The sequence below is a fragment of the Chelonoidis abingdonii genome, chromosome 2 (assembly GCF_003597395.2).
Source record: "Chelonoidis abingdonii isolate Lonesome George chromosome 2, CheloAbing_2.0, whole genome shotgun sequence".
Classification (NCBI taxonomy): domain Eukaryota; kingdom Metazoa; phylum Chordata; order Testudines; family Testudinidae; genus Chelonoidis; species Chelonoidis abingdonii.
The window spans coordinates 3,985,140-4,006,822 of record NC_133770.1 but is presented as its reverse complement, the minus strand read 5'-3'; the positions used below and the strand labels follow the sequence as shown (position 1 = coordinate 4,006,822).

Genomic DNA, 21,683 nt, shown 5'->3' with positions numbered 1-21,683 from the left:
GATTTCACTTTAGTCACTGTACCTTTTAACTTTTGTTTAACTAACCCCCTCATTTTTGTATAGTTCCCACTTTTGAAATTAAATGCCACAGTGTTGGGCTGTTGAGGTGTTCCTCCCACCACAGGCATGTTGAATGCTATTGTATTATGGTCACTATTTCCAAAATACCAGGACAACATATGTATAAACAAAATGCAGCTGTCACCATTATTGTATGTAACAACTGATATAAATGCTTCCTGTAATTGTTTACCTAGAGAGAGAGCCCTGTTTAGCTCTCTCCCTCCACGCAACTGCTAAAGATAATAAAGTACCTGACTTGCTGTACCCAACCTGAGAGTGAGAACACTTTTTCTCCGACACACTCCACAAATACATCAAAGGGATAATCATATCTCCCTTTGACCTTTGTTTTGTTAGGCTAAACAAGCCAAGCTCCTTAAATCTTGTCTGGTAAGGTAGGTTTTCCATTCCTCTGATCAACCTAGTAACCTGTCTCTCCACCTCTTCCCCTTTGAATTCATCTTTCTTAAACATGGGGGACCATAATTACACACAGTATTCAGATGAAGTTTCATCAGTGCCTTATATAACTGTAACAATACTTCCCTATCTCTACTGGAAATACCTCACCTGATGCATCCTAGGACCACATTAGCCTTTTTCACAGCTGTATCACATTAGCAGTTCATAGCCATCCTGTGGTCAACCAATACACCCAGGTCTTTCTCCTCTTCTGTCACTTCCAACTAATACATCCCCAACTTACAGCAAAAATTCTTGTTGTTAATCCCTAAATGCATGACCCTGCACTTTGCATAATTAAATTTCATCCCATTTATATTACTCCAGTTTTTAAGATTGTTCAGTCTGTGTGTGTGATATTCCTGTCCTTCTCCATATTGACCAAGACCTCCCAACTTCGTGTCATCTGCAAATTTTATTAGCAAACTCCCACTTTTTGTGCTAATGTCATGAATGAAAACAAGTAAAATTGGTCCCAAAACTGATCCTCGAGGAATTCCACTAGTAACCACCTCCAGTCTGACAGTTCACCTTTCAGCATGACTCACTGCAGTCTCCTCGTTAACCAGTTCCTTACAAGAACTGAAAGATGGGTATTAACCCCCATCTTCTCCAACTTAATAACATCCCATATGGAACTGTATTAAACGCTTTACTGAAATTCAGGCAGTTCAAATCCACTACATTTCCTTTGTCTAGAAAATTGGTTATCTTCTCAAAGAAAGATCAGATTGCGGAAGATCAATCTACTTTTGTAAAACCATGTTGTATTTTATCCCAATTACCATTTACCTCTACGTCCTTAACTACTCTTTCAAAATTTTGTTCTAAGACTTTGCATACAACTGAGGTCCAACTAATGGGTCTGTAGTTTCCTGGATAACTCCTCCCTCTTCCACCCCGCAGCTTTCTTAGATACAGGTACTGTATTTGCAATTCTCCAATCATGAGGTATGACCTGTGAGTTATAGAGAGTCATTAAAACTTCTTGCTATTTAGCTTGTGATATCATTTGATAGTTCCTTTAATATTTTGGATGGAGACTATCTGGGACCCACGATTTGGTCCCATTAAACTGTCTGAGTTTGACTTCCACCTCAGATACGGTAATGTCTGCTGCCACATCCTTGTTCCCATTAGCCACCCTGTCACTGTTCCCAAGCTCCTCATTACTGTTATTAAAATCTGAGGCAAAGTATTTGTTTAGATGTTGGGCCATACCTTGATTATCTTTAACCTCCACGCCCCTTTCTCAATGCTTAGTGGTCCTGCTTTTTTTTTTTTTTTTAAATATATGGCTAAAGAACCTTTTACTATTGGTTTTAACTTCCTTTGCAATGTCCAACTATGCTTGGCTTTTAACAGTTCTCACTTTTTTTCTTAAACTTTCTGACTTCCAAGAGGTAGCTCATCTTATTGATCCATCCCTTCTTCCTTTGCTTGTACAGTTTCTGCTTTCTCTCTTTCAAATATTACCATCTATATTCTCACTCACTAGCACAAGGATGCAATATTTGGGATCCAAACTTTGCAGAGTGTTTAAATTCCATCAAGAATTGTTTTCAGCGGAATTTCAAAAGTTTTTATGGACACACTTATGCCAAGCTCAGGTTTTGTAAAAAAAAAAATTTAAACAGACACTAAACTTAAATGTTAGGTTGATGAGGTCTAACAATGAATCTAATTTAATGAACAGACCAAAAAATTGAAAATGTTGGATAGCATGCATGTGCATAGATTGATCATCAATTCCTACACATCAATTTCTACAGTGTACTAATGTATACATGGGCTTTTACTCCCATGTGCATCTTCCCCAGCAGCAAAATTCAGCCAGGTCCAGCATTATATATTTTGAAACTTTAAAACGTTAATTTTATATTCAGTCCATCCTCAACCATTTAATTTGATTACATCAGTACCTCAGAATGAGATTAGATAGAATGAAGTTTGTCATTAAAGTCTGATTCTGGAAATTAGAACTGTTGTAGTCAGCATATTTGGCCACAAAAATAAGGCAAATTATACACAAATTATATATTAGCAATAGCAAATAGGTCTCAGACTTCAGGGACAACAAAAGGCAGAGTATAAAATCCATCAAAATTAAACAGCTAAATAGTTTCTCAATTGAAAGAGCCTTTGGGACACAGGGGAGGGAAAGTAGTTAAAAGTTCTCACAAAACTCAAGTTGTATTAAAGCCAAGTACTATTTACATAATAAGTGTCTCTCAGTTCCACATGAGAGCATCTTGTCTGTGGGCTGCAGTATAAACAGAACTAATCTGATCTAAGTAAACCATGCCATCTGTGAAATGGTGTTACAGGAAGATAATCAGTGGGCATCCACTCAGCACAGAGGAGCACAAGATGGTGAGCAGTGCTTTCATTAAGATAGATGGGAGAGCAAATCAGCTACAGCAAGAACATTTCCCTCAACAGCTACAAACTGTATTCCTCCAACTCTCCAAATGCAGCTTCTTTAATCACAGAAAACTGACAAAGAAAATAATTGAAGAACCCTGGAAGACAAAGAGAAGGTCTTAACTAATAGTCCCACAGCAGGAACATTTTGGAGGGCAGAGGGAGGGGCAGCTATAAATTCAGGTAAGCAACTCCAGACTTTAAAATCTAGATCTTGGAGCAGTGCCCATATTTCACCTACAAATAGCTAATACAGTAAAGTCAAATTTTATACTACAGTATGCTACTTACAGTAAGGAATAAACTAGAGCTGAATTTATGCTTTAGTTCAGGATTCTCAAACATCCACACTGATGTATGTGTGAGACTTGGACTTGCATAGCACATTCAGATTCTATAGGATCTAACCCTTCATTTAAAATGAGATTATAGTTTGCCCTTACTGTTGCAAAAATTACACTTGGTTCAGATTTTCAAAGTTAACAATGTAACATTATCTTCCAGAGTCTGCACATAGCCTGAAATGATGACTGATGAGACATGAATTCCCCCATTCACTTCACTAGGTTGTTAAAGCTAAAGCCCAAATATGATACTAAAACATCATTATTTCACAGCTCACCATTTTAGCAGAAAAATGGAGACAAGATTGGAAGCACAGGGAAGAAAGGAGGAGAGATATGAACAATATAAAAAGGGGAGAAGCAGGAAAAAAGAGAAACTAAGGACAAAAATAGTGCTGGTGCACCAGCAGGATATTATTTTCGCTCTGATTGACACCGAATGTGAAAAAGTCAGCCAACATCATTTGTTCAGTACCTTAAAATTAATAATTAGATAAAATAAAATCCATATTTCACCCTAAAATTTTGTGCAAACACCACAGTGACATGAGTAGATCAGTTGTAGATTAAGGCTTTGTCTACACTGGACTTTCTTCATCAAAACTTTTGTCACTCAGGGGTGTGGGGAAAAAAAAACCCCACCCCCGAACAACAAAAGTTTTAACAATGAAAAGCACCAGTGTAGCTAGCACTTCATCAGCATGAGCCGCACTCCTGTCAACAAAATTACCACCCCTCCTTGGAGGTGGTTTTATTTTGTCAAGCAGCTACATTGTTTACCTTATAACAAGCAGCAGCAGAGGCACAGCCATGCCATTGTAAAGTGCGCAGTGTAGATATAGCCTAGGGGTTCTCAAATTGGGGGTCGGGACTCCTCAGGGGGTCGCGAGGTTATTACAGGGGAGATCGCGAGCTGTCAGCCTCCACCCCAAACCCTGCTTTGCATCCAGCATTTATAATGGTGTTAAATGTATAAAAAGGTGATTTTGATTTATAAGAGGGGAGGGGTCACACTCAGAGGCTTGGTATTTGAAAGGGGTCACCAGTACAAAAGTTTGAGAACCACTGATATAGCCTAAAGGTAGTATGCAATCCTAAATTTATAATCCACTGCAATGGACCGTAATTAAGAATGAAATACAGGTCTCTCCATAAAATGAATGTGACACTTGTGCTGTAGTTGCTACCAACTGGCTTTCCAGTGCTTAGTTGACAGTGGCTACTGGAATATAACTATGAGAGAAGCTTACAGTTTTGCTTTTGGAATGCCAGTGTGCCAGATGCTTCAAAATCTCCACTGTGACAACATGGTAGGGGAAGCCTCTACTTTTGTCTGAAGTGCATGGCTTTTCAGACTACTATAAGCACAAGGCTTCCTGTGAGAAGTAGACTTTTGAAAAAAATAAAGCATGAGAGGAGCAGAGACTTTGTCCTGGCATTACCTGTTGAAAAATTCTTTAAAATTAAAATAAACTATCTGGTCAAATATTCTACCTCCCCAAACAAAAAAGTGACAGCCAACCATAGAGATAAGACCCACAGATTTATTGGTTACCAGAACCTTTAGAGCTTCAGACTTGACAGATACATTATCCTGAAGGAGTAATGAAGTCCTTTTACTTTTTGTAGCTTCACATTGCCCTTTTTGGGCTTTCTTCCATCCACACCTTATGCTTGCAAATCCCCTATATAAAGAAAACCCTCAGTGTTTCAACAGTAAGTCAGCCACAGAATTTTAAAGATCTGCAGTGCTTTGAAGTCATACTTTTATCTGGTGCTACTAAACTTTATTGTTTGTCTTATTTACAAGCTAAGATCTTTGGAGCAGGAACCATATTTTCCTCACTCATAGTAATTGAGTTTTGTGAGGTGGTTTTAAATATTTATAAAAGACTGATCAGTGGCATTTGGAAGTCAAGGAATGGGGACAGCAGAGGAAACAGTATAATAGGGCAGATGGAACATCAAAACATATGGGATGAGGCAGATGCAGAACCAGCAAAGGGAGTGACAGAAGAGAAGCAGCAGGAGGAGGGTGGGAGAGCAGATCCTGCAGCACAGGAATGGGTCATGGTAGCAGAAGGAGCAAACAGATGATTTAAACCAGTCTTTGTTGAACTTGTGAAGTGCCCTGCATGGACTGCAGTACAATGTTCACATGACAGTCCGTATCCCTATGCTCACCCTTCTTATAAGACTATGATGGATTTTGTACAATGTCTTGTGAGGTATCATTTGAAAACTCAATTTGCCGATCATTATTGTCCTGGTAAAATGTAAGGCAATGTTGTATATAAAGTTATAAGATTTTACTGTATGATATGACTGCAACATACTCAGTCTGCAAAAGCAAGCACAAACCAGTTCCTTGGATACAAAAGGCAAACTGATGCCTCAACCAGGTGTCACCAAAACCAAATCACATGGTCAACAAAACTATCACCTGGGTAAGCGACCACTCTTTGGCAGGAAAAAAGGTGAGAGAGAAATTTACATTTTCACGAAGGAAAACCTTAAGATTCTCATCTGCACAGATTTCCTGTCTCCTGAACCCTAGCTGGAGACGATATTCAAAGGAAAAAGAACTATAAGAAAAGGGGAACAGATGCCCCAAAATACTCCTTCCTTTCTCTCTGCTCACAGCATCAACACTTTCTCTCTTTCAGGTACAATACTGAACTGGGGGAGAGGTCCTGGCTGAAAGACATCCAGCCAGACTGCTAAGCACGTGGTGAGAGAAACCTTTATTTGAATTCATTTAGCTTGTTAGGTTAGGCGTTAATTGTGTTTTAACTCTAATTTTCATTTAACCGACTCTGACTTTTTATGCCTCATTACTTGTAATCACAAAAAATCTATCTGTAGTTAATAAACTTGTCTAAATCAGTGTTCCTGGACTGAAATATTTGGGGAAACTCCATTGAGATAATAAGATTTGTACATATGATTTTCTATTAATGAAATGACAGACTTCATATGAGCTTATATTGTCCATGAGGGTGCTAGGCAATATAAGACGCACGTTCCTGGGGAAAAGTCTGGGACTGGGAGTTTGAGGGTGTCACCCTGCAATGTAATTCATAAGTGGCTGATTATAGCACTCATACACTGTAATTGGGAGTGATTTACATGCTGACAGCTCTGTGTGAGCAGACCAGGAGCAGTTGCTCTCACAGCACAGCAGTGTAAGAAGCACCCCAGATTGGGAAATTGAGGGGACACAGCTGTCTATCCATCAGATTGGGCCTTGGGTAATGTCACAGTTAACAAGTATGGTTATACCTGTAATAAGCAATAATTGTTTTCATGTTCAATGCAATTTATAATCATTAACTAATCAATTGTTAAATGTTCCCTCACCGCAAGTGATCCTAGTAGAATTTATAATTCAGAAGAGAGAGCAAGTTAGTAGGTAGGGAATATAAGAATTGCCAGACTGGACCAGAGTAGCAGTTTATCTTTTACAATCTGCAGCAGCAGACAATATAAGATCCAATGGCAGGCTCAAGAATCCCTGTAACAGACAGCCACAGAATAATGTGCCTATTGGGGAAATTCCTATGTAATCTCTTCAGTTAGTAACAAGCGACCAAATGAACTCAGAGTGTGAGAAAATTACCAAACTTGAAAACGCAAAAAGTTAAGTTATGGTCCCCCTCTCCCACCTCAAGGGAGACCATAATCATTTTGCTTTACTCTTTGGACATAGCAGCAGGAGGAACCATACAGAAGTATTCACCATAAAAGAGATCACACATGAATAGTTAACGTATAACATTCTACCGCATTTGCAAAATCTATATATATTTTTCCTGCTGTTGAATTCAATGTTTTGTCTGCTAAGTGATGACATAATGCAAGACTATGGTATACTTTAATTGCCGCACCAACACAGCTAATGTCTGCTGAAAAACACCTAACCCCAGAAGCTGATCTACAGGTTACTGGGCATATGTATTTGGTTTCTCAGCATCCTGCAGGCTCCACGCATTATATTTTTCACATCAGAAAATTTGTTCCAAACAGTAGTTTAATCACCAAACCTAAGACTATGTGCTAAGCACACAAGCATTCTGATGTTCAGGTGAGCTGTAGGTTCAAACTTGAACAGTGAATTCACAAGTCTGAAATTAGGTTGGAGGAAAAGCAAATAAACCAGAGTTAAATCAAACACTGTTAACATAGATATACAAGTTTAGAAATCCAGTCATTCACCAATGCAAGCTACTAAGAGGGTCACGACAGGACAAACATGAATCCCCAGTGTGACACTTGATCCTATTGTCCTGTGTACTGTGATGAATCCTGATGGCTTAAAAAAAGAAAATGCACTTTACCCAAAGGATGAGTAAAACACCAGCAATTCATCCCTCAAAGCACAAGCAGAAACAAAGTAGTGCAATCTATCAGGCAGGACATTTCCAAAACTCTAGTATCCTAAGAAAGACTATCAGACAAAATGGATATAGGAATAAAAAGATATGTTTAATGCAAGATTATAGGTTTTGTTTTAATTCTCAGCACAGAAGATCATATTCTGAACAATCATACCAGATGAAATATCATAAGGTATCCAAAAGTCAGAGTACGCTTTCATTAATTATTCATTTTTCAAGTTTAAGAAAGCAGCTTTGCAATGTCATACATTGTACCATCTGGTGAATATACCAGCAACAAACATTGTGCTGTAATGATGCATGAAATTTTATTATAATGCCTTTAAATTAAAAATTCTGCATGTGTTTTTAACCAATGACATAGAAATCTCTATTTCCTGATCATGTTGAATGGCTGGAAACATCTTAGAGTAATGCTGTGAGTACTATGGAACTGATTTAAGTTTGCCAAGCTGCATTCTGCCCACCTCAGCAGGAACATGAATGCTCAACTCAAAAGCACCAATTGGTGCTGTTATCAAATGTTTCCTAAGCAGCAGAAAACCCATCCTTGAATGCTTCCTTTTACATCCCAAGTTTCCCTTTCAGAGGTTTATTGTCAGAGAAGGTTTTTTAAAGCAATATCAAGGAACACATTATCAAGTGTAAGTTACAATCAAAGTAATAACTATTGATGCATGGCTCTAAAATAACCAGAAATCATCCCTAAAATTGTACCTACTTTTACAGGAGATGTTCCCATGAAGATAACCAAACAACCTATTTGATCTGCTGCTGGATATATAATTGCAACTTGAAAAAAATCCACTTGTGCCTCTGGTGAGTAAGAGAGCTTAAGTCCTTTCTAACCAAATTATGCTGTCCTTTTAAGAACTGAAATTTCTAGATGGTTCGACTGACGAGAGAACTTCCAAAATGCGATCCTCTTCTTGTCTGTCTTCCCAAGACTGCAGAGACAGAGCTTCAGGGCCTCTGTAGCTACTGGTAGCTTTCCTAAACTACAGCAAAGCGAAGACAAGACTATGGTTGCTTTCACCATTGCTAATCAGAAAGCTCTAGGCAGAAGTGAAACAGACAAACAACTGTTTGCAGTGTTGTTGTAGCCATGTTGGTCCCAGGATATTAGAGACACAAGATACCAAAGGTAATATATTTTACTGGACCAACTTCTGTTGGTGAGAGAGACAAGCTTTCGAGCTGCAGAGAGAACCTGAAGAAGAGCTCTGTGTAACTCGAAAGATGGTCTCTCTCACCAACAGAAGTTGGTCCAAAAGTTGGCCCACCTTGTCTCTCTAAGATTTATAACGGTTTTACTTTAATTTCCCTAATACCAACAAATACTGAAGCAATTTTCTGAGAAGGACCACGCAAAAAAGACGGGAGAGGTGGGAAGGGATAAGAGAATATTGGAGCTCACCGTTTACAAAGCAGATAGAAGACTATTTAGGGTCAGTAGAGTATTAACGATCCCTACATACACACAAGATGTTCTGGGAAGAAACTGAACTAGGGAAGTTTTGCTAAGATTTATCACTTAATTAAACACTGGTGGAACTGAAATTGTTCTTCACATTGGGAGACCTAGTAAAGACAGACTACTAGCTACAGGAATTTTAAATACCATGATAAACATACCTGCTAAGAGCAGGGTTAGATTATGGCATTTAAAATGCTGGTAATGGACAACTGCCCGTCTACTGTAGTGCTCTCAACTGTGTTAACACCAGTGGAACAGAAATAGTGTTAACAATGATAACATTTCACAAGATTTCTCTACGATAAACAAGGCTAAAAAAATTCTTCCTTCCAGAAGCCAGGAGTGTGTGCGTGGAGCAGGGATTCAAAGCAGACTCCTAATAGCCAGAGGCTGAAGAAAAATAGAACCATCTAGGGCAGGGGTGGACAAACTACGGCCCACAGGCTGGATCCGGCCCATCAGGACTTTGCATCCGGCCCGTGGGATTGCCACCCCCTGGCACCACAGGCCTCACGCTGCTCCCGGAAGCAGCCGGCACTGCAGCCCTGGGGGTGAGGGGCAGCAGAGGGCTCCACACGCTGCCCTCGCCTACAGGTACAGCCCCCCGCAGCTCCCATTGCCGGGAATGGGGAACCACGGCCAATGGGAACTTCGGGGGAGGTATCCACAGGTGAGGGCAGTGCACAGAGCTCTCTCCCCTGCTCCCAGGGGCCACAGGGACATGGTGCCAGCCGCTTCTGGGAGTGGCACAGGGCCAAGGCAGCCAAGGAGTCTGTCTTAGCCCTGCTGCACGCCGCTGCCACTCCGGAGCTGCTCAAGGTAAGCAGCGCCGGGCCGGAGCCAGCACCCCAAACCCTTCCTGCATCCCATCCCCCTGCACTGAGACCCCTGCCGCATACCCCGTGCACCCGAACCCCCTGCCCTCCGCCCCCAACCCCTTCCCACACTCAATACCCCTCCCTGCACCCCTGCCCACACACCCCATCCCCTCCCACACCCCAACCCTACATTCATGGCCCTGCATGCAATTTCCCCACCCAGATGTGGCCCATGGGCCAAAAAATTTGTCTACCCCTGATCTAGGGTCTTCAGGGTCACCATCTCCTGGGGAATTGGTCTTTTCACTGAGGCACTGCCTTTCAATCTCATTGGAACTCTGCCACTTCACCCTTGGTTAGTAACGTTAGTCCTTCAGCTAGAAGTTCTGGTACTTTTTTCAAGTGTTAATGCTTTGCATTTCTGTTATTTACTCATAGTATTTAAATGTGTTATTCTCCTTCAAGAACATATACACAGCCATGTTACCTATGCTGAAGGGCTTATGATCTCATAAAAGTCATGGAACAATAAGTGAAAACTACAAATAGATGGGGAAATGAAGGATACATGCACATGATGTCTTCTTCCAGAGGATTTAAAGTATTTCATAAAAATCAATTAAGCTACATGCAGATGCTCTAGCCCCCTCAATTTAAAGTTCAAAATTCAGCAGAGAAAAAAGCAAAAGCTAAATATGCTCAGAAAGTACATCCCCAGCACCAGAGGATTTCCACCAATAGGAATGGACTGATATCTGGTACTTTAGCACTTCAGGAGTCATAATTCAAGTGTTTGTAAACATGCTTTGAAATTCATCTGATAAAAGATTCCAGTTTAAAGTAAGTGTCAACACTCTAACTTCAGCTGAAAGCTACTTTCCAGGATAAGGTAGCGCTAATGCAATTTCACAAAAGAAACAGTGAGTCACTCCCAGACAAAAATATGTTGGAAATATATGACCTAATCATATTCAGAAATAAATCTGCTCCCCCCCACCCCAAAAAGGCAATTTAAAATACATGTTATATGTTATCTAACAATCAATTTATGAAAAGGGGTAGCTTTTGGACTAAGGAAGATACAAAACAACAGCTATGAGCTTAAATTTCTGTTCCAATTAGTTCTTGCCAAAACATAATTAGCATGTCTGCTGCATGTAGTTCAGTCAGCCTCAGTTTCAGTTAAAAGGCACCTTCCCATAGGACTACAGCTACATGTGATCCAGCCCCCTCAGGCCATTTTAGCTCTGCCCATTAAAGTAAGCACCAGGAGTGATCTGACAGCAGGAAACAGATGCCATTTCACCACGTGCAGTCTGAAGGATGCATGGGGGCGTTAAAATTAAAATGTCAGTATTTGCTAGTGATGAAATATTCACAAAGTATTGGCACTTGGCTGACTAGCCAGATCAGCCTACTGCGTATTCAAGTGGATTCCTGACAGCTTTGCTAAGGATGTTCTATCCACACACAGCTAGTTTTAAAAACTGATGTTAAGACTGCCAGCAAGCAACCTGCTATAGAAGTTGTCTGTTGTGATCATCTTTTTTTTTATTTATATATTGACAACTGAAATAAATGCCTGTCTATATGGGACACCAACCTAATGAACTAGGACTAGCAGTTGTATGTGGATATAATCATGACAAGATATAGGGGATATAGAAACTGTGGGCTTGATCCTGCACAATACAGGCACTGAGTGTTCCACACATGATATAGTCACAGGGTGAAAAGGAATGAACCGTTCTAGAATGGCAAGGAAGCCCCATTCTACACTTGCTGCCTGGCCAGCAAGCACTCTTGAGCAGCAGCAGAAAGCTTAAAGGTGGTGGGGAGGGGGGCGGCGCAGAGATATGTAGTTAATCTCCTCATTAGCATGATCAGAATTATGCTTACGCCTATACTAGGATATTCCCGTCTTCTACCCACGCTTTACTCCTTTTTCACCCCGTGTACTTGCCAGTGTAAGAATAAGCATACATGAGGCTTGACACATGCCACCCAGTGCAGAGTACTATGCCTAGTACTTTGCCTTATCTGTACCCGCACAAAGCCCTACACACACAGCAGTACAAACAACCTTCCAAATGTTACTCCTAGAGAAATTCTGAGTCAAAAAATGTAAAACTTCTGCACACATTTTAAAATTCAGCAAAATTCTGCTCTGGCTGACAGTCCTGCTGCACGCAGGGCTGAAATTTGTGATTTCCGCCAAAATGCTTCCTTTTGGTAGAAATCACAAATTCTGCATGAAAAAATAAAATTCTGCAGGGAACATTAATTCTGCACAAATTCTGCACTGTGCAGTGGTGCAGAATTTCCCCTCCAGTAAAATGCGAGCTATTGAAGCGTGTGCCATCTTTCAAACGATGCAGATAGCTTCAATGCCTCTGCTGATGCTCATACTAGTCATTCTTCCAATCAGCAGCCAAGTGGTACTAACAAGACTAGTCAAGATTTACTACGATTATTAAGTACTCTACAGACAGCAATAAAATTGATAAAGAATGTCAGTTTTACTCTGCTGTTCCTTAGGAAAGCTCTGCTAACATCAGTGGCAGATACTAGAATTATTCAATGGGAATGAGACTCAAAGCAGAAACTTAGGGGTTTAGAATAGCAGAGCCCTCCCCCATGTGATAACCGTGAAGCTCAGGACTCAGGGAGAGGGAAAAGGAAAGCCTTCTCCTTTCCAGTCAGGTAGGACAAAATCTGTTAGTAACCCAACTAGAGAGAGCATGATACAAAAGATGGATCTGACCAATTGATCAGAATACAGCATGGTTGTAGAACAAAAGAAGTTACTGAGCTTTGCTCATGGAACCCTCGTTCGTCTTTAATCTAGCTAGTGGATTGACCCACTGGATATTATGTGTCTAGTACATTTTTCAACCCCTGACTTAAGCATCCTATTGTGAACTGTGCAAACTTGCAGGACACAAAACCATATGAAGATACACACAATTCATAGTCCTACTCAGAGTCAGCTTAGGACAAATCAGGACTTTTTTTTTGTTTTTGCACTCCATAATACAATTTTGACATATAAAAAATCTGAATTATTTTAGAATTTAAATGCCATTTATGCACACTAACATCATCTGTCTATAATCCTTTGACCTAAAATTCCAGAGCAACCAAGCTTGTAAATATCCAAGGGCTCAGGGACCAGATTCATACTTCTCCAGACTGCTCCTAAATTCAAACATTGTAACTTCAAATACCATAAGCAGGTTTCAGCATGGTAGCCGTGCTAGTCTGTATCAGCAAAAACGACAAGGAGTACTTGTGGCACCTTAGAGACTAACAAATTTTATTTGGGCATAAGCTTTCGTGGGATAAAATCCATGCATATAACGAAGTGGATTTTAGCCCACGAAAGCTTATGCCCAAAAAAAATTTGTTAGTCTCTGAGGTGCCAAAAGTACTCCTCTTTGTTTCTCCATAAGCAGTTTATTATGCTATTGTGGGCCAAAATGCATTATTCACACACTGCTGCAGAATTAACATTTGCAGAATATCCAGGAATTGATTTCACTGACCTTTTCTTCCCACTGAGGAATTCTTTTGTACATGCACACCACTGTGTATCAGGCCATGGCACAAGCTCCTAAACTGTGGAAGACTGAAGATATTTGGAACAATGGGAACACAGTTTCATTCTCTATTACAATAAACTACCTATAAAAACTACTCAAACTTACTGACCTCCATTCAACATAGCTATTGGTGAGCACTTGCACCCTTTAAAATCCTGCTGTCAATGCCCACAGCCACCTATCTGACAAGACATTAATTACCCTTCTCTTCCTCTGAGGCTTTCCTATTTCAAATGCAATTTTCACTCGGTCTTGAGCTACATCACCATCACGATGCTAAACTGCCATCTTCACCCACTCAGTCCAAGTAGTCTGCTCTTTCATCATCTGTTGCTGAAGGTTAATTAAGTTATACTTCAAAAAAAGAACGTCAGCTCAAGACCACTAGCACACGCACCCAGGAGGGAGTAAACCTCAGAACATTAGTACACATGCTCTTTTGATAAGTAAAACAAAACAAAATATTCCCATCTACACATGTGATTCTCAAGAGTAGGATGTGTGACAATCCCAGTTGTCAAAGGAAAAAATTAGACTTTTTCCTTCCAGTTTAAGTCTGAAGTAGCACAATACATTTTAATTGTCTTTCCAATAAGACCATAAAGGCCAAACTAATGCACACGCATACCATAAGTAACCACTACTTTCACATTAATTATACATGATTAAATGCATCTTGACAGATTTATTCACTGTCTGACCAGTGGTTTCCCTTAGTCATAAGTCTAATATATTCCATCAGAATATGGAAATCTGTACATCAATACTAATAGTATGTAAATACGGAGGGTTCAGTGCTAGAACTGCATTTACTAGCCTATGTTGCTAGTAAAAGGTTTATTGCATGGGAAGCAAGCTCAAGAATAGCACAACTGAGTTACCGTCAACAGTAGCTTTTCCTTACTAGTACTAATGAGCCTAAATTAAAAAACACTGGTCCTAAACCTCACAGAAATCCAGATCTGATTTTGTGGCTCAGGTCCATCTACTTCTGGAGAGAGAGGTAACCACTAGGATACCATGGGGGTTGGAACCTCAAATATAATTATAGCTTTGTTCAATTAAAATTAAGGCTGTGTCAGCACTTTTTTTTTTTTTTTTTAACAAACCCCAGAAATATATAACTCATCTGTTTAAACTGAGAATTTGCCAGCCTGAAATCATCTTAAGAAAGGATACAGATTAAGATTCATATTTTTAAAGAATGTCTCTATATTTGAGTTACTGGCAGTCTCTCAGATTATCGACTGAGATTTTTAAAATGCATGCTGTTAACTTTCTGCAGCTGCATTCAGCTTGCTCAATTAAAATAAAATTTAAAATAAACTATTTCCACTGAAGTGTGTTGTTTTAATTTCATACAATTTTTCAGTTGATCAGTCTGGCTTTTTTTTTTTTTTTTTTAAATAAAACTTTACTTAACTAAATCAAAGCTTAAATTGACCTAATGATGTCCCTAAAACCAGAGGGCAAATGGTTCTTTTCTTCAAAACAATATTAAAACTGATCTATTTGGCTCTCTTATAAAATGGTTACATATATGGAATCCATTTAACATGCATATAAACCAAAACCAATTGCAAAATTTTGTTTGAAAGTTTAGACTACAGGAAAGTAAGTCATTATAGTCCATCTACTGGCCTCTCTCCTTTACCTCAACGTATGTCCACAATGAACATTTGCACTCGCAGAGATGAAATAGCTACAAAGATGCATTTATCGGCAACAAAACACACACTGAAGTCATACAGTTTCCTGTTTCCAACAACCAAATGATATGGTCCATTAAAATAGGTCTTCAGGTAGCACACTGGACTACCATGCAGTAAGGGGCACGTCCTGAGATGGTGAGCATCTGCAAATCCCATGGAGGAGTTGTGGTGTTCGGCACTCCTTGAAATCAAGCCCAGCACTGGTCTGCATGCTGCAGATCAATGATCTGAACCAATTACTATCAGCAGGAAGGAATTAATCAGGTAAAGTTAGATTTTAAAGCTTCAAAGAGAACTATCAGCATCATATAAGTGTGTAAACTTAAAAATTCTATTTTTCCTGAAAGACCGAAGTGACTGAATCCTTCTCTAACGCTGTTAGTGGGGAGGAAATTCACACCAATAAAATAAATAAAAATAAATAATTTGAGATATACCTATCTCGTGGAACTAGAAGGGACCCTGAGAGGTCATTGAGTCCAGCCCCCTGCCTTTACTAGCAGGACCAAGTACTGATTTTGCCCCAGAACCTTAAGCGGCCCCCTCAAGGACTGAACTCAGAACCCTGGGTTTAGCAGGCCAATGCTCAAACCACTGATCTATTCCTCCCCCACAAATGGGAAAACTGTTGTCAGGGTGAGCATTGACTATCCTGACCTTCATCTGTCTGGACCATTATAGCTTCCAGTCACTGAAACTTCTTTGAATTTGATATTTACACTGATGTCACTTTAGTAGATACATATTAAACATGAAATTTAAGTGATAATATCAATCTCCTTGTGCTTCTGAGGAAATAAATCAAATTCCCAACTATCCTGCCTTTGGGCTCATCATTTATCACAATAAAATCTGATTATTTCCAAAGAAAACAAAGGAGCAACAATATTATTGCTATTATAATACAAGTTTAATTAAGTAGATTTAAACTGAAAAACCCCATATGCCCTGATCTGAGTGGACCACAGAGCCTGGGACCCTTCACTGTGTCTCTAGACATGTGGGTAATTGAGACTCTCCAGAATGATCAGAAAGTTCTCATTTATATTTTCTAAAATTATTCAAGTAATTTTACTACAAAAAAATGTAATTGCAACCCTACATTCTGATTGACCAAGTAGCCACTGGTATTATGACTGGCAGCATTACTAAAATTTGAGACTTTGCAATGAGCAACAATAAATTATAATTCAAAAGGACTTGGATTTTGCAAGCAAGAGAAAACTACTCTGCAAAGTAAATCAGAATAAGGTGGTAATATACCAAAATGTTACCCCAGCACACAGTAAGTGGAACATTCAAGCCATAATCAACAGGAAAGGAATTTAACAGTTGTAAAATCCTTCAAGCCATCAGCACAGTACTTAGCAGCAGTTTGAAAACAAAAGGGACACCAAGAATATGTCTACACAGCAATTAAAAACCCACAGCTGGTCCATGTTGAGCTCAAGCTGCAAAATAGCAGTGGAGACATTCAGGCTGGAGCCCAAACTCTGGTATCCCAGGAGAGGGGGAAGGTCCTAGAGCCAGGGTTCTAGCCTAAGCCCAAACACCTACACCTCAATTTTACAGCCCCACAGCCTGAATCAGCTGACACAGACCAGACACAGGTGTCCAACTGCAGTGTAGACATAACCTTGTCTGACGCAGTCTTAGGGTACCTGCTGGTCACTGCAAGAACAAGGTGTAAGGGAGGGAGAGAGGAGAGGTCACTAATCCCCGCAAAGTTAAGTCTTAAAGGAGAAACAAGTGGTTTTCAACACTGAATATTTAAACAGTACCTCACTGAAAACACAGTGCTTAGATCTTTAGACACTGTGTTCAGTATTAGCCTCCTTTTCACAGGAAGAATATAATTGTCCAGGATGTGCAATACAGGTATCCAGGAGGATTCCATGTTTAAAAATCTCTCTCATGAAGAAAAGTACAAAGTGAACTTGTTCTTCCTGGAAAAGATGACCAAGGTGTTCTCCTAACAGGAAGGGGTGGGCAAACTACGACCCCTCAGGGCTTTGAATCCAGGCCATGGGATTGCCACCCCTATGGCGCTGCAGGCCCCGCACCGCTCCCAGTAGCAGCCAGCACCAAGTCCCTGTGGCCCAGGAGGAGGGGCCTCCACACACTCCCTCCACATGTAGGTTCCACACCTGAAGCTCCCATTGGCCATGGTTCCCAGTTCCCAGCCAATGGGAGTGGGGGCGGGGGGCAGTGCACAGAGACCTCTGCTCCCCGCTCCCCAAGGGGCTGCAGGGACATGGTTCCAGCCACTTCCAGGAGCAGTGCTACTGCCATCCCAGACCCACTCCAGGTAAGTGGCACCAGGCAGGAGCCCACCCCTAAAACCCCTGCCCTGAGCCCCCAGCACACCCATCCTGCACTCCACACCCCCTGTCCTGAGCCCCTTCCTGCACACTGCACCCCACACTCCCTCCTGCACCCCAACCCCCTGCCCTACATTCATGGCCTAGCATGTAATGTCCACACCCAGATGTGGCCCTCTGGCCGAAAAGTTTGTCTATCCCTGTAATAGGAGCTTAGACACCCATAAGCAGAACTGATAAAGTGAAAATAAGATTATTATGATGGTGATGGGGTTTAAAAGCCAAGGATGTTTATCAGAAAGTTGGGCTAAAATATTAATTCAGCTTTAATAGGCTTAATCAAGCCATGAATGAGACAGAAAGAGAGACTGAACATTACAATGACAAAGCATACTGTTAGGATCAAGATACACCTAATGAGGAATACGTTTATTCAGAGCGGACTTTTCCTATCCAACAACTCCATGGCACTTGTTTCTAAACTTACCAGTGACAGTGCTATACAGCATCATAGTAAACACTCATTTAATACTGAAAATATGACAACTGTTCCTTCTAAATCAATGTGCTCAGCTTGAAACTAGGCCTAATTTATATAAATAGCTTGGCTTTTGAATCTCTATGCCGATGACTGGGCAGTGTTACCATATAGGCCCAGCGTCTGCTGTATCCACTCAGCTTACCACACCCATCTCATCAAGCTGCAAGCAAGCAGCAGCTCTGCAAATGCTTATCCTTGCAGTGTTACTGAATTACAGCACAAATATCCCCTGATGCAATGCCACAACCATCCTTGTAAAGTAGGGAAGGAGACCAGCCAGCCAGAATTGTAGCAAGGAAGCAGAGGGGAACCACATTATAAAAAACTTCAAGAGGACCAGATAAGACGACTTGACACATGTAATACTGTATTAGACCAAACACACGTTTGTGAGTTTGAGGGGAGCGTGTTGAGGGGGGGGGGAGGATTTCATGAAAATGCTGTTTAAAATAAAACTACAGTAACAGCAAAGATATTACTAGGAACATAGCCTCTTCCCTCCAATGCAACGAAACCTTTGCCAGCAGCTCCCACTTCCTCTGGGATGACCCAGACACAAATTCCCCCACCTCCCTTGCTCAAGACAGATGCTGCAGGATGTTCCTCCTCCCACTCCAACTTTGAATTTCCTGTCACTTTTATACGTGCCAATTATTGCAACCCATCACACCCTTGCTACAAAATACTGTTAATTACCACAAATTAAATTAACCCCCATAATGTTCCAGTTTGTTGCACTGAACAGGATTCTGCCACCTCACCAGCCTGTGATTTATAATTCAACTCCCATTCCCATAAAAGGCATAAAATGCCCCATATCCCTTAATTTGAAGAAAAATGCATTATTGGGGGTTGGGGGAGAGGGCGATTAAGGAGAAGTTTGAGTGTTCTGGTTGAGGGAGGAAAGGGATGAGATTCAGAGCTCTAAAGTGAGATTTTGGGAAGTTCAAGCTGGGGAAATTTTGAGTTTATTTATTCAGTTGTGCCCTTCCCCCAGTAGAAAACCCACTAATCCTATAGCAAGCAAAGGTTTGTGGGCCCAACTCTGTCCCTCTCTTTACCCGACCATCCCAGAGCTGACCGGAGGTGGGAGCCCCAGATCACTAGGGGTCAGCACATGTTGGGAAGTGGGGCAAAGGGTCTGGTTAGGTCAGCGTAGCCCCCCAAGAACCCCCTTACTGGCACTGATATGGCAGCCGCTGCCAGCAGAGAGAAAGCTGCCTAAGGGATGGAGCGAGGCAATGACTCAGGCTCTTGGGCCGGGCAAGGAAGAGGGGTGTCATACCCCTTCCCCAGACGGGGGGTGTAACCACTTCACCCCGTCCACAGACTCGGCTGGGAACGTCTCCCATGCCGCACCCAGAGAAATAATCAACCCTCACAGCCACCCTAATTCTGCAACTAACTACGGCTGGGCACCCCACCTCGGGGTCCCTCTGCCAGGCTCACCGCTGCCCCCACCCCGGGAACGCGCCCCACCCTCCCCGGGCCCTGCCCCACTTCACTGCTGCCCCAAGAGCTCCTCCCCCCGCCCCGGAGTCCCAGCAGCTCCTCCAGGACCCTGCTCCCCCCTCACACTCCCACGGGGCCCCCAAGAGCCCTTCCCCGCACGGCGGGCCCACGGCTCCGCCCCGCCCCTGGGGTCCCCCTCACAAACCCCCTGGCCGGGGGACCTTCCCAGCTCGCGCTGTCTGCGCCGCGCGGAGGCTCTTACCGAGAGGGATGGCGGTTGCGAGCTGCTTGCGCCGCCTGGACGGAGCCGCCTGATGAGTGTCACTCTCCCTGTGGGCCCGGCCGGGAGAGGGAGGGAACAGATAGTACCCGCAACTAGGCGCCGCCGACCTCAGGCTGAGTAACCTAGCCCGCTGACACAAAGGGCGGGACCGCTGCTCTCAGCCAATCCCTGAGCAGCGAGCTCGCGCTCGGCCAATCCTGGGGAGCGCGGGAGGCGGAGGGTGGGGCCGGCCACGGAGGAGCTGAGGCGGCGCTGGGACACCAGGGCAGCAAGGTGGGGTGAAGTGTAGCATGTGGGCTATGTTAGAGCCAGGCCCCGGAGAGAGATTTCAAGGGGGAGGGGTCTCGAGGGTCTGGAGGGCGTTGGCTGAGGGGAGGGGCCTGGGGAGAGGGATCTGGCTGGAGAGGCTGGGCTGCAATCAGATGTGAGGCTGGCAGGGAGGGGGGTGATTTTTTTTTACTGGTAAGAGTTACACTGGTATAAACCCTAGTGTGGATGCAGTTGTACTGGTGTAAAGGTGCCTTATAGCTATAGCTTATTCCCCTTTCCAAACCGAAATAAGCTATACCGGTATAACAGCATCCACACAAGGAGCATCATCATGCTAGGCTAATTAAAGCGATAAAACTTTCCGGTATAGACAGGAGTCCCAGGTTTTGGGAATATGGCATGGGGAGCGAAAATAGAAGCCATGGGGATATAGGGGCAGGACAGGGCTACCTCTTGCCTATGTTTTCCCAGCATTGTCTCTTTTTTAAGTAGCTGTGCCAGGAAATCTGTAAGGGTGCTCAGTACACACTCCAGCTGTCTGGTTTTATAGGCTCAGGCTCATCCCTAATATCCTGGGTTTTTGTACATCAAGAGGTGGCAACATGAGGGCAGGGAGAGATCTGTGGGGCTGAGGGATATGGGGGTGGAAGGGGAGAGAAGATGGGGGCTAGGGTGCTTGGGGAGATTGTGGGCAGGGGTTTCATCGGTAGAAAAGGGGAATGGCTAATCTCTTAGGGAGTATAGATGATGGACCTCATTAGGCTGATATTAAAGGACAGGGAGAGGGCATGTCTCACTAAAATGGCTGACCCCAATTTTGAGGAGGGGAGGAGGTCATCTCTTACCATCAGGATGGCTTAACGACAGCCTGTCATCATGAGTCGTTGACTGGCCTTTCAGTTCTAGAAGCATGAGCCTCCATCCACTTGAGCTAAATAACACAAGAACAAGGGGACAGTCTATTAAATTAAAAGATGGCAAATCCAAAACTGATACAAGGAAATACTTTTTTCACCCTACCTATAGTTAGACTGTGGAACTCATTGCCACAGAAAGTTATTGAGGCCAAAAACACAGCAAGATTCAAAAAGGGATTGGACATGTATACGTATAATGAGAATAACCAGAATTATCATAATTAATTATAGCAAAATTTTTCATGTTTCAAGGTTTAAACCGAAGTGGGCATAGGCACTGACTTCTACTGGCCCCGGTGAGTGCTCAATCCCCCTCTACGCCTGGCCCCACCCTGACTCCACCCCTGCCCTGCCCCCTCCCGCCCCCATTCCAATTCCTTCCCCAAATTCCCGCCCTTGTCCCACCTCTTCCCCACCTTTTCCCCTGAGTGCGCCACATTCTCGCTCCTTCCCACTCCCTCCCAGAGCTTGCTACAGCTCTTTGGTGGTGGTGGCAAGCACTGGGAGGTAGGCGGAGGAGTGGGGACACAGCATGCTCAGGGAGGAAACAGAGGAGGAGGTGAGGTGGGGCGGGGAGCTTGACTGCCAATGGGTGCAGAG

The 21,683-nt window shown here is 42.5% G+C and overlaps 1 protein-coding gene across 13 annotated transcripts in view; it reads right to left on the bottom strand.

The window, feature by feature from the left end:
• The window catches only part of MAP4 (microtubule associated protein 4), a 314,214-nt gene extending 294,216 nt beyond the window's left edge, over positions 1 to 19,998 (bottom strand). For 11 of the 13 annotated variants that reach the window (XM_075062117.1, XM_075062115.1, XM_075062111.1 and 8 more), the window contains exon 1: positions 19,876 to 19,998. The gene's annotated coding sequence lies outside the window, so the exon portion shown is untranslated. Of the gene's footprint in view, positions 1 to 4,543; positions 4,629 to 13,530; positions 13,614 to 19,875 lie in introns of those variants that run through there. The other 2 variants (XM_075062112.1, XM_075062113.1) reach the window with 2 other exon arrangements.
• Positions 19,999 to 21,683: the final 1,685 nt, after the last annotated feature.